This window comes from Nicotiana tabacum, chromosome 14 (assembly GCF_000715075.1).
Source record: "Nicotiana tabacum cultivar K326 chromosome 14, ASM71507v2, whole genome shotgun sequence".
Taxonomy (NCBI): domain Eukaryota; kingdom Viridiplantae; phylum Streptophyta; class Magnoliopsida; order Solanales; family Solanaceae; genus Nicotiana; species Nicotiana tabacum.
Window position 1 is genome coordinate 105,153,216 of NC_134093.1, and position 12,356 is coordinate 105,165,571.

Genomic DNA, 12,356 nt, shown 5'->3' on the forward strand with positions numbered 1-12,356 from the left:
TGCATACTAAAAATACGATGGCACTTAAAGTATGTAAAAGTCTTGTTTCTCAAAATTTTTAATTTGAATTCAATATACTTCGACGTGAAACACTTGAACTATGTAAAAGTCTTCTATCTTTTTTTATATGCTGAGTTTTCTTTCTTGAGTTTGTGTTATTGTTGGTTCTAGTTTATAATTGAAAGAGCTTGTTGAATTTTTGGGGATACGCAATAATAACATTATTCATTGTGGGAACAAAATATCCTTAAGGACAATATCCTTGACACGCCTCAAGTTAAATTCTATTCTCTATAAATTTTTCAAACATTCACTCTTGCCTTTAGTAATTTGTCTCGTATTATTCCTTATCATTAATGTTGCTCCACCATGATATTGACGGACTTCACGTGTTAAAATATCTTGAGAAAGAATGTCTAAATTTATCTATCTATTTTTTATTATACTAGTTTCTGGACACGTGCGTTGCACGTGTGTTCCATATCAGTTGGTACAAAAAAATTAAAATGATATAAACAATATTAAAACTTGTGCATAATTAGCAACTGAAAATTTGAAAGGAAAAAGCACAAGCTGAAATTGATGAATACATAGTCAGCCTATTCGTATGACTCGATGTCACTATTATATTTTTTAGTTGTAGACACTAAACTAAAATGGTATAACTTTTTCTTATGCAGTTCTTCTAATATACCACATATTCAGCTTGGCAATTTTCTCGAATTTTGATATTTCATAAGTACGTAGTTTTATCGTGAATATAAGCAATGTCAGCTATGTTTGCAAGTGCTTCACATCTTAAAGTTTGTGCCTTGTCTTCTAGAACTTGTAGCCTCTTTTTTACAGCCGCATACATATCAAGAAGTTATTGAATAAAAGTACTCTCTCCATCCATTTTTTAAAAAGTTTTCGGATCGCACGTAAAATATCAATTACAATGCTTTTAAAAAGATTTCTCGCATTAATTCGGCTTGACTTCAAGCTATTGGCTAGTTTTTTCATCTTTACCTAATGCATCGTGTATCCATTTTTTGTGTTCAATTTCAATTTTTTTGGTGAAGCACGTAACATGAAGCTTCTAATTTTGCCATTGATTCTAGACCTCATAGATATATTGGAAAATGACTTTTCTTCACTATTCCTTTTTTTATTCGGCGATTTTCTTCACTATTCATTTCTCGAAATATTAATATATGCAATTGATTGCTAGAATTTCTTTTAAAACAAATCTTTCATCTTTTCTTTCTTTCTTTTTATCTAAAGATATTCTCCAGGTTTCATCTCATCTCATTGAATTACAAAATACTTATACTTTAACTCTATAAACAAAGATAAATCCTAAGCTACATTGATTATCAGAAGGAAACGATTAACAAAAATAACCCATAGTCTTTGAATGTTTATCGCAGAGAAAAGGGGAAAAATAGCTCTATGGAACCAGTCGTTTTCATAATTAGTCCGAAAAGCAAAGCGTAAATTAATATTCAAAGGAGAAAAGAAAAAAATAAATAAAACAATCAAAATAAAATATGTTAATCAAGAATAACTGCATCAGATTTAAGATCGTAGGCGTATAAATTATAGTCTACTGATATATGTGCTGAGTTTCCTTTAAAGATCGGCACAATGAGACTTTGATCACATATATGATGGGATAAGAGCAATAGAGCAGCCCACCATAATCTAAGTTCACTGAGATTTCTTTACATGAGAGTTGTAATTGGAGTAGAGCAAAATAAAAAAAACAAAAAAAAAACAGAAAGAGCATGTTCTTCTGGGAAAAAGGAAGTTTCTAACAAAGAAGAGAAAATGAAAAAATGAGAAGTATGTAACGATCCCAAATTCCCTCCGTAGAAGGTCGTGATGGTACCTAGTTTCTAAGACTAGGTAAGCCTATCAATGCGGAATAATCATAAATATCTGAAATAAATAAACTACAATTCAAATAATTACAACTCCCAAAACTCAGTAGAAATAAGTCACAAGCTTCTAAAATTTATTCTCAATATTTCTATGTATCAAGGTTTAAAGAAAAATAAGGAAGCAACATAAAATGATAGAAGGGGACTCCGGAGTCTGCGAACACTGGCAGATATACCTCGAAGTCTCTGTGCGCAGGTAGCTTCACTAACGTCTAAACTGGTAAGATGTACCTGGATCTGCACAAAAAGATGTGCAGAAGCGTAGTATGAGTACACCACATCGGTACTTAGTAAATGCCAAGCCTAACCTCAATAGAGTAGTGACGAGGTCAGATCAAGCCCTACTGGAGAATAGATAATGACATGAAAAAATATTTAAACAATTTAATAAGATAAAAATGAATACGGAAATGTATCAAATAGTATGTCACATTTAATGACACCAATTAATTGCAAATAATATCTCGTGGAATCAAAACAGAATTTCCTTTCAGCTTTATGAAAATCACAGCAATTAATCGAAGACAACTATAACCATAAATCAATATCAACAAGGGCACTACCGAGGTACCACCTCGTAGTCCCAAGTCATAAATAAATTCACAATATCTCATTTCCTTATATCACCGCGGGAGCCTTCACAATTTATTTAAAAAAATATTTTTTCCGAAATAGCATCCCTTATCACACCGCATGACTTCTAGTAGTCACCCCTACTAGTCACGCGTATCAAGCCACCCTTATCTCACCGCATGCGTTTCAATCCCCATACCTTATACCACCGCATGCGTATCAATATCACAATATATCACAATTTGCACCTCAAGTGCCCAATATTTTAATTTTCCAAAAATAAATCAACAACGATATTTTTCAACAATAAAGAGCTCACGGCTCATGCCAAAATAATCCAAAAATAATATTTTTCCACAATAAAGTGCTCACGGCTCAATCACAATGAGTACCAAAAATCTTGCGAAAATAATCAGGAATAAAATAATTCAGAAAAATAATATTTCATATTAATAATACTTAATTTAAAGAAAAATCAACCTTCAAATAATGCACGGTATAAAAGAAATCAAGTTTCAATCAAACAGGTAAAACAATTAGCAGGAAAATATCATGCAAATTTAAGGTATACAAATCAAATCATTAATGGAGAATATAACAAGATTTAATAATTTAATTAATATGTAACAGTGATCTTCATAATTTGAACAAATAATCCTTCACATTTAGTCCGTGTACACACTCGTCACCTCGTGTACACGACTTTTATCACATTATAATTAATACCAATCCTAGGGAAATTTTCCCCCCACAAGGTTAGACAAGTCATTTACCTCAACTTGCTCCAATTTAACCAAGTATTATGCTTTTTTCTGGATTTTTCGACTCCGATCGACTCGTATCTAGTCATAAGTAATTCAATACAGTCAACAAAAATTATAGGAATCAATTTCATAAGAAAATACTATATTTTTCAGTAAAATTCGAAATTAGCTCAAAATTTGTCAGTGGGGCCCACATCTCGGAATCCGGCGAAACTTATAAAATCCGACAACCCATTCAATTACGAGTCCAACCATATCAGTTTCACTCCGATCGGACTCCAGATCGACACCGAAATCTCAAAAATTTATTTCTATGAGATTTCTAAAATTTTCCAAATTTCAATCTCAAAACACTAATTAAATGGTGAAAACAATGATGTATTTGTGTATATAGACCAAATCCGAGTTGGAATCACTTACCCCAAATGTCTTTCCTTGAAAATCTGTCAAAAGTCGCCTCTGTTCAAGCTCAAGTTTGTCAAAAAATGGCAAGTGTTGAATGCCACTATTTTTATAACTTACAGATCTGTCCAGTTCGATCTTGGGAGCTCGATCTGTCCAGTTCGATCTTGGGAGCTCGATCTGTCCAGTTCAATCTTGGGAGCTCGATCTGTCCAGTTCGATCAGGGACCTCGATTTTGTCAGGGACCTCAATTTGTCAGGGACCTCGATTTGTCAGGGACCTCAATTTTGTCAAGGACCTCGATTGTAAGGGACCTCGATTTTATCAGGGAGCTCAATTTTGTCAGGGAGCTCAATTTTGTCAGGGATCTCGATTTTGTTAGGGAGCTCGATTTTGACAGGGAGCTCGATTTTGACAGGGAGTTCGATTTTGACAGGCAGCCCGATTTTGACAGCATTTCCAGCAGAAAAATTACAGCAGCTTTTGCAGCAGCTAAGTCCCACTTTTGATCCGTTAACTATCCGAAACTCACCCGAGGCCCTCGGGACCTCAACCCAAAATACCAACAAGTCCTAAAACATCATACAAACTTATTTGAAACCTCAAATCACATCAAACAATGCTAAAATCACGAATCATGCTCCAATTCAAGCTTAATGAAACTTAGAATTTTCAACTTCTACATTCGATGTCGAAACCTATCAAATCAAGTCCGATTGACCTTAAATTTTGCACCCAAGTCATAAATGACATAACGGAGTTGTGAAAAATTTTCAGAACTGGATTCTGACCCTGATATCAAAAAGTCAACTCCCCGGTTAAACTTTCAAACTTTAAATTCCTATTTTAGCCATTTCAAGTCTAATTTCACTACAGACTTCCAAATAAAATTCCGATCACGCTCCTAAGTCTAAAATCACCATACGGAGCAGTTGGAATCATCAAAATTCTATTTTGGGGTCATTTGCACATAATTCGATACTCAGTCACTATTTGAACTCAAACTTTAAATTTTTCATCAAAATTCCATATCTCGGGTTATGGACCTCGGAATTTGATTCCGGACAAACGCCCAAGTCCCAACTCACGATACGGACCTACCGGAACTGTCAAAATACTGATCCAATTCCGTTTGCTCAAAATGTTGACCAAAGTCAACTCATTTGTGTTTTAAACATCTAATTAACATTTTAATCCATTTTTCACCTGAAAACTTTCCGGAAAATTTTTACGGACTGCACACGCAAGTCGAGTAATGGTAAATAGTGCTTAGATCACATAATTAATCATTAAATTTAAAGATGACATTTTGGGTCATCATATTCTCCACCTCTAAAACAAACGTTCGTCCTCGAACGGAGTTAGAAAAAGTACCTGAGCTGGTGAATAAGTGTGGATAACAGCTGCGTAAATCATTCTCGACCTCCCAAGTCGCCTCCTCAACCGGATGACTCCTCCACTGAACCTTTACGGAAGCAATGTTCTTTGACCTCAGCTTTCGAACCTGCCTATCTAAAATAGCCACTGGTTCCTCAACATAAGATAGATCCTTGTCCAACTGAACCGAACTGAAGTCTAACACATGAGACGGATCGCCGTGATATTTCCGAAGCATAGAAACATGGAATACCGGATGAACCGCAGAAAGACTAGGTGGTAGTGCAAGTCTGTAAGCCACCTCTCCAACTCTCTCAAGAATCTCAAAAGGCCCAATATACCTAGGGCTCAACTTGGCCTTCTTCCCGAACCTCATCACACCCTTCATAGGCGAAAATCGGAGCAATACCCTCTCACCAACCATGAATGCAACATCATGAACCTTCCGATCCGCATAACTATTCTGTCTAGATTAGGCTGTACGAAGTCGATCCTGAATCAACTTAACCTTTTCCAGGGCATCATGAACCAAGTCTGTACCCAAAAGTCTAGCCTCGCCTGGTTCGAATCAACCCACTGGAGACCGGCACCGCCTACCATACAAAGCCTCATACAGAGCCATCTGAATGCTTGACTGGTAACTGTTGTTGTAAGCAAACTCTGTAAGTGGTAAGAACTGTTCCCAAGCACCCCCAAAATCTATCACACACGCACAGAGCATATCCTCCAGTATCTGAATAGTGCGTTCGGACTGCCCGTCCGTCCGAGGGTGAAATGTTGTACTCAACTCTACCCGGGTACCCAACTCATGTTGTACTGCCCTCCAAAATAGTGAGGTAAACTGTGTACCCCGGTCAGAGATGATAGATACTGGTACACCGTGAAATCTGACAATCTCGCGAATTTATACTTGAGCCAGCTGCTCTGAAAAGTAAGTAGTAATCACAGAAATGAAATAAGCTGATTTGGTCAGCCTATCCACAATCACCTAAACTGCGTCCAACTTCTGCTGAGTCCGTGGGAGCCCAACAAACGAAATCCATAGTGATCCGCTCCCATTTCCATTATGGAATCTCTAACTTCTGAAGTAATCCACCCGGTCGTTGATGCTCATATTTTACCTGTTGACAATTTAGACACCGAGATACATACCCCACTATGTCCTTCTTCATCCGCCTCCACCAATAGTGTTGTCTCAAGTCCTGATACATCTTCGCAGCACCTGGATGAATGGAGTACCGCGAACTGTGAGCCTCCTGGAGAATCAACTCATGCAAGCCGTCCACATTAGGCACACATAGCCTGCCCTGCATCCGTAGTACATCATCTTCTCCAATAGTAACTTCCTTGGCATCACCGTGCTGAACTGTATCCTTAAGGACAAGCAGATGGGGGTCATCATACTGACGTTCCCTGATACGATCATAAAGTGAAGACTGAGAAACCACGCAAGCCAAAATCTGACTCGGCTCGGAAACATCCAATCTAACAGACTGGTTGGCCAAGGCCTGAACATCCATGTCTAAAGGCCTCTCTGCTACCGGTAAATATGCTAAGCTACCCAAACTCTCCGCCTTACGATTCAAGGCATCGGCCACCACATTGGCCTTCCCCGGATGATAGAGAATGGTGATATCATAATCCTTAAGCAACTCCAACCATCTCCGCTGCCGCAAATTAAGATCCTTCTATTTAAACAGATGTTGTAGACTCCGGTATCGGTGTAGATTTCACAATGGACACCGTACAAATAATGCCGCCAAATTTTTAAGGCATGAACAATAGCTGCTAACTCCAGGTCATGTATAGGATAATTCTTCTCATGCACCTTTAACTGTCTAGACGCGTAAGCAATCACCCTAGCATCTTGCATCAACACTGCGCCGAGACCAATACGCGACGCGTCACAATACACAGTATAAGATCCTATACCTGTAGGTAATACCAATACTGGGACTGTAGTCAAAGATGTCTTGAGCATTTGGAAGCTTTCCTCACATTCCTTAGTCCACCTGAAAGGAGCACCCTTCTGGGTTAATTTAGTTATAAATGCAGCAATAGAAGAGAAACCCTTTACAATCGGCGATAATACCCAGCCAAACCAAGGAAACTCCGAATTTCTGTAACTGAGGACGGTCTGGACCAACTCTGCACTACTTCAATCTTCTTTGGATCTACCTTGATCCCCCCGCACGAAACTATATGACCCAAAAATCCCACTCAATCATGCTAGAATTCACACTTTGAAAATTTTGCATATAACTTCTTTTCTCTCAAAATCTGAAGCACAGTCCTCAGGTGTTGTTCATGATCTTCCTAACTCCGGGAATACACCAGAATGTCGTCAATAAACACAATGACGAAGGAATCAAGATAGGGCTGAAATACACTATTCATTAAGTGCATAAATGCTGCTGGGGCATTGGTCAGCCCAAAAGACATCATAAGGAACTCGTAATGACAGTACCGAGTCCTGAAAGCAGTCTTCGGGATACCTGGATCTCGAATCTTTAACTGATGATAGTCTGAATGCAAGTCGATCTTAGAAAACACTCTGGCACCCTGAAGTTGATCAAATATGTCATCAATACGTGGCAATGGATACCTGTTCTTCACTGTAACCTTGTTCAACTGGCGGTAATCAATACACATCCGCATAGAACCATCCTTCTTCTTTACAAATAAGACAGGAGCACCCCAAGCGATACACTTAGGCCGAATGAAGCCCTTATCAAGCAATTCCTGTAACTGTTCTTTTAATTCTTTCAACTCTGCTGGGGCCATACGATATGGTGGAATAGAAATGGGCTGAGTGCCCGGTAACAAATCAATGCCAAAGTCAACATCCCTGTCGGGCGGCATACCCGGAAGATCCGCTGGAAATACATCAGGAAAATCCATTACTACAGGAACTGACTCCACATTAGGAGTATCAATACTAACATCTCTCACAGAGGCCAGATACGCATCACACCCCTTCTCAACCATTCGTTGAGCTTTAAGAAATGAAATAACCCTGCTAGGAACATGATCTGAGGTACCTCTCCACTCTAGCCGCGGTAGAACTGGCATAGCCAACGTCACCGTCTTGGCGTAACAATCAAGAATAGCGTGATAGGGCGACAACCAGTCCATGCCCAAAATAATATCGAAATCCACCATACTGAGCAATAATAAATCAGCTCTGGTCTCAAAACCACTGATAATAATTAAACACGACCGATACACACGATCCACAATAATAGATTCACCCACGGGTGTAGATACATAAACAGAAGAACTCAAGGAATCACGTGATACGCCCAAATACGGGGCAAAATAAGATGACACATAAGAATAAGTGGAGCCTGGATCAAATAAGACTGACACATCTCTATGACAGACCAGAATAATACCTGTGATAACAGAATCAGATGCAACTCATATGCCTGCCACCACTGGTAGACTGCTCCTCTAAACTAGAATGCCGTAAAAAAAACTCCACTGGAATCCACAATACCCATAGTACGAAGGATACGGTGACATTCCTCCAGAAAACCCTGAGCATCCTCTGAAGCTAGACTGCTGAAAGTGGGAGGGTGGTACTTCTTATACCTCTCGAGCCTGAGCTGCTCTCCCTCTGAAACTGCTGTCCTAATCTCAGGCCGAACTGGGATAACTGGCTACACTGGTATAACCTCTGAGGCATGGTCAACTTGGTCACGTGGCTCTGGAATATGGGCGGCGGGAGTCTGCGCTCCTCCCCCAGCCTGAGATGTGGCAGGAGCAAGTGGAATTAATCATGCCTGAGCTAAAGTGCCAAACATGCTCAAAAACTGGGCAAGAGTCTCTTGAAGTGCAGGAGTATTAACAGGCGTCTCAGGTGCCTGCTCTCCAACTGGAGCTACTGGTGGCTCTGGTGCAACAGTTCGTGCAGATGCTCTGGATGCACTACATGGTCTTCCTCGGCCTCTGGCTCGGCCTTTGCCCCGACCCTGGCCTCTTGCGGCTCCAATAGGGGGCACGGGTGTCTGATCATCAGATCCAGTTGTGCGTGTCCTCACTATTTGTGAGAGAATAGAAAGACAATTGTTAAGAACCTTGAAATCAACAAAAGCGCACGATAAGGAATCAAAGAAGTGAATAATTCCTAACAGTTCCATAGCCTCTCGAAGATAAGTACAGACGTCTCCGTACCGATCCGGAAGACTCTACTAAACCTGCTTGTGACTCATAATACCTATGAACCTAGTGCTCTGATACCAACTTGTCACGAACCCAAATTCCCTCCGTAGGAGGTCGTGATGACACCTAGTCTCTAAGGCTAGGTAAGCCTATCAATGCGGAATAATCATAAATATCTGAAATAAATAAACTACAATTCAAATAATTACAACTCCCAAAACCCGGTAGAAATAAGTCACAAGCTTCTAAAATTTATTCTCAATATTTCTATGTATCAAGGTCTAAAGAAAAATAAGGAAGCAACATAAAATGATAGAAGGGGACTCTGGAGTCTGCAGACACTGACAGATATACCTCGAAGTCTCCGTGCGCAGGTTGCTTCACTGACGCCTAAACTGGTAAGATGTACCTGGATCTGCACAAAAAGATGTGCAGAAGCGTAGTATGAGTACACCACATCGGTACCTAGTAAGTGCCAAGCCTAACCTCAATAGAGTAGTGACGAGGTCAGGTCAGGCCCTACTGGAGAATAGATAATGACATGGAAAAATATTTAAATAATTTAATAAGATAAAAATGACTGCGAAAATGAATCAAATAGTATGTCACATTTAATGACACCAATTAATTGCAAATAATATCTCGTGGAATCAAAACAGAATTTCCTTTCAGCTTTATGAAAATCACAACAATTAATCGAAGGCAACCATGACCATAAATCAATATCAACAAGGGCACGACCGAGGTACCACCTCGTAGTCCCAAATCATAAATAAATTTATAATATCTCATTTTCTTATATCACCGCGGGAGCCTTCACAATTTATTTAAAAAAATATTTTTCTCGAAATAGCATCCCGCGTTTTAGCCTCCCTTATCACACCGCATGACTTCTAGTAGTCACCCCTACTAGTCACGCATATCAAGCCACCCTTATCTTACTGCATGCATTTCAATCCCCAGACCTTATACCACCACATGCATATCAATATCACAATATATCACAATTTGCACCTCAAGTGCCCAATATTTCAATTTTCCAAAAATAAATCAACAAAAATATTTTTCAAAAATAAAGAGCTCACGGCTCATGCCAAAATAATCCAAAAAAAATATTTTTTTCACAATAAAGAGCTCACGGCTCCATCATAATGAGTACCAAAAATCTTGCGAAAATAATCAGGAATAAAATAATTCAGGAAAATAATATTTCATATTAATAATACTTAATTTAAAAAAAAAATCAACCTTCAAATAATGCACAGCATAAAAGAAACTAAGTTTTAATCAAACAGGTAAAACAATTAGCAGGAAAATGTCAAGCAAATTTAAGGTATACAAATCAAATCATTAATGGAGAATATAACAAGATTTAATAATTTAATTAATATGTAATAGTGATCTTCATAATTTGAACACATAATCCTTCATATTTAGTCCTTGTACACACTCGTCACCTCGTGTACACGACTTTCATCATATTACAATTAATACCAATCCTAGAAAAATTCCCCCCACACAAGGTTAGACAAGTCACTTACCTCGACTTACACCAATTTAACCAAGTATTATGCCTTTTCCTCGATTTTTCGACTCCGATCGACTCGTATCTAGTCATAAGTAATTCGATACAGTCAACAAAAATTATAGGAATCAATTTCATAAGAAAATATTATTTTTTTCAATAATATTCGAAATTAGCTCAAATTTGCCACATCTCGGAATCCGGCGAAACTTATAACATTTGACAACCCATTCGATTACGAGTCCAACCATACCAGTTTCGCTCCAATCGGACTCCAGATCGACACCGAAATCTCAAAAATACATTTCTATGAGATTTCTAAAAATTTTTTAAATTTCAATCTCAAAACACTAATTAAATGGTGAAAATAATGATATATTTATGTATATAGACCAAATCCGAGTTGGAATCACTTACCCCAAATGTCTTTCCTAGAAAATCTGTCAAAAGTCGCCTCTGTTCAAGCTCAAGTTTGTCAAAAAATGGCAAATGTTGAATGCCACTGTTTTTATAACTTACAGATCTGTCTAGTTCGATCTTGGGTGCTCGATCTGTCCAGTTCGATCTTGGGAGCTCGATCTGTCCAGTTCGATCAGGGACCTCGATTTGTGAGGGACCTCGATTTTGTCAGGGACCTCGATTGTAAGGGACCTCGATTTTATCAGGGAGCTTGATTTGTTAGGGAGCTCGATTTTGTCAGGGAGCTCGATTTTGTTAGGCAGCCCGATTTTGACAGCATTTCCAGCAGAAAAATTGCAGCAGCTAAGTCCCACTTTTGATCCGTTAACCATCCGAAACTCACCCGAGGCCCTCGGGACCTCAACTCAAAACACCAACAAGTCCTAAAACATCATACAAACTTATTTGAAACCTCAAATCACATCAAACAACGCTAAAATCACGAATCATGCTCCAATTCAAGCTTAATGAAACTTAGAATTTCCAACTTCTATATTCGATATCGAAACCTATCAAATCAAGTTCGATTGACCTCAAATTTTGCACCCAAGTCATAAATGACATAACGGAGCTGTGAAAATTTTTAGAACTGGATTTCGACCCCGATATCAAAAAGTCAACTCCCCGATCAAACTTTCAAACTTTAAATTCTTATTTTAGCCATTTCAAACCTAATTTCACTATGGACTTCCAAATAAAATTCCGATTACGCTCCTAAGTCCAAAATCACCATACAGAACTGTTGGAATCATCAAAATTCTATTCCGGGGTCATTTGCATATAATTCGATACCCGGTCACTATTTGAACTCAAACTTTCAATTTTTCATCAAAATTTCATGTCTCGGGCTATGGACCTCGGAATTTGGTCCCGGGCATACGCCCAAGTCCCAATTCACTATACGGACCTATTGAAACTATCAAAATACTAATCCGAGTCCGTTTGCTCAAAATATTGACCAAAGTCAACTAAGTTGTGTTTTAAACATCTAATTCACATTTTAATCCATTTTTCACCTGAAAACTTTTCGAAAAATTTTTTACGGACTGCACACGCAAGTCGAGTAATGGTAAATAGTGCTTAGATCACATAATTAATCATTAAATTTAAAGATGACATTTTGGATTATCACATTCTCCACCTCTAAAACAAACGTTCGTCCTCGAACG